A 2,500-nucleotide genomic window follows, 5' to 3' on the forward strand; every position below is an offset into this window, starting at 1 on the left:
TTGTTTGAACACATTGCATCATATGCTTAATTTCTGTTTGTCCTCAAAGGCATCAAAAGCTTCTGTCAGACAGCCAAAGTCAAAAATAAAGGAGAAGGACAGTGTCCAAGTAGTGTCGGACAGTTCACAGGTAAGACTAAGTTGAATTGAGGCAAATTCAAGGCCATGATGACATGGTAACGTGTACAAAGACTATAACATAAAAAAAAAGTGTGTTACAACAACATGAAAATGTTGATTCTCTTCTGTTTGTCCTCATAGACATCAAAAGCTTCTGTCAGACAGCCAAAGTCAAAAATAAAGGAGAAGGACAGTGTCCAAGTAGTGTCGGACAGTTCACAGGTAAGACTAAGTTGAATTGAGGCAAATTCAAGGCCATGATGACATGGTAACGTGTACAAAGACTATAACATTAAAAAAAAGTGTGTTACAACAACATTAAAATGTTGATTCTCTTCTGTTTGTCCTCATAGACATCAAAAGCTTCTGTCAGACAGCCAAAGTCAAAAATAAAGGAGAAGGACAGTGTCCAAGTAGTGTCGGACAGTTCACAGGTAAGACTAAGTTGAATTGAGGCAAATTCAAGGCCATGACGACATGGTAACGTGTACAAAGACTATAACATTAAAAAAAAGTGTGTTACAACAACATGAAAATGTTTATTCTCTTCTGTTTGTCCTCATAGGCATCAAACGATTCTGTCAGACAGCCAAAGTCAAGAATGAAAGAAAAGGACAGTGTCCAAGTAGTGTCGGACAGTTCACAGGTAAGACTAAGTTGAATTGAGGCAAATTCAAGGCCATGATGACATGGTAATGTGTACAAAGACTATAACATTAAAAAAAAGTGTGTTACAACAACATGAAAATGTTGATTCTCTTCTGTTTGTCCTCATAGGCATCAAAAGCTTCTGTCAGACAGCCAAAGTCAAAAATAAAGGAGAAGGACAGTGTCCAAGTAGTGTCGACCAGTTCACAGGTAAGACTAAGTTGAATTGAGGCAAATTCAAGGCCATGATGACATGGTAACGTGTACAAAGACTATAACATTAAAAAAAAGTGTGTTACAACAACATGAAAATGTTGATTCTCTTCTGTTTGTCCTCATAGACATCAAAAGCTTCTGTCAGACAGCCAAAGTCAAGAATGAAAGAAAAGGACAGTGTCCAAGTAGTGTCGGACAGTTCACAGGTAAGACTAAGTTGAATTGAGGCAAATTCAAGGCCATGATGACATGGTAACGTGTACAAAGACTATAACATTAAAAAAAAGTGTGTTACAACAACATTAAAATGTTGATTCTCTTCTGTTTGTCCTCATAGACATCAAAAGCTTCTGTCAGACAGCCAAAGTCAAAAATAAAGGAGAAGGACAGTGTCCAAGTAGTGTCGGACAGTTCACAGGTAAGACTAAGTTGAATTGAGGCAAATTCAAGGCCATGACGACATGGTAATGTGTACAAAGACTATAACATTAAAAAAAAGTGTGTTACAACAACATTAAAATGTTGATTCTCTTCTGTTTGTCCTCATAGACATCAAAAGCTTCTGTCAGACAGCCAAAGTCAAAAATAAAGGAGAAGGACAGTGTCCAAGTAGTGTCGGACAGTTCACAGGTAAGACTAAGTTGAATTGAGGCAAATTCAAGGCCATGATGACATGGTAACGTGTACAAAGACTATAACATTAAAAAAAAGTGTGTTACAACAACATGAAAATGTTGATTCTCTTCTGTTTGTCCTCATAGGCATCAAAAGCTTCTGTCAGACAGCCAAAGTCAAAAATAAAGGAGAAGGACAGTGTCCAAGTAGTGTCGGACAGTTCACAGGTAAGACTAAGTTGAATTGAGGCAAATTCAAGGCCATGACGACACGGTAACGTGTACAAAGAATATAAAATTAGTGTGTTACAACAACATGAAAATGTTGATTCACGCCTGATTAAATAATCAATGTCAATTATGTAACAAAAAATATAGAGAAAAATGGGTATTATGTCCTTTAACAAAAGTGACAGGTAGTAGAACATAGGGAGTCTAGGTATTGTCACAGTCACCGTCTGTCTCACCTTCCCCGGACTCCACTTCCCAGCATCACTTTGGTTCCTCACCTGCACACCATCTGCAATCACTGATTACCACCAGCTTTCACTCATCATCTGCACTCAAAAGGCTCTCACACATTTCACTCAGCGTCTGGTCTCGTCAATGGAAAGCACTATGTCTATGGCAAGAACTATGTCTTACGTACCTGGACTCCTTATCTGTTACTCACCTGAGATTCCCGTATCCTCTTCCATCCATCTTCCGTCGTCTGCTCTCTGTTCCCCATGGATCCTTCATCTGAAAAAAGATTCTTCTATTAATTCACCAGCTAAGTGACTGTTCCAAAGTGCTTGTTCATTGACTCACCTGAAATCTCTTTACCAATGTCCGTGCCTCTGTTTAAATAAACACCTGTTGATCATTTACATTTCTCACACCATCTGTATCCCTGGCAGAAG

Source organism: Megalobrama amblycephala, linkage group LG17 (genome assembly GCF_018812025.1).
Source record: "Megalobrama amblycephala isolate DHTTF-2021 linkage group LG17, ASM1881202v1, whole genome shotgun sequence".
Classification (NCBI taxonomy): domain Eukaryota; kingdom Metazoa; phylum Chordata; class Actinopteri; order Cypriniformes; family Xenocyprididae; genus Megalobrama; species Megalobrama amblycephala.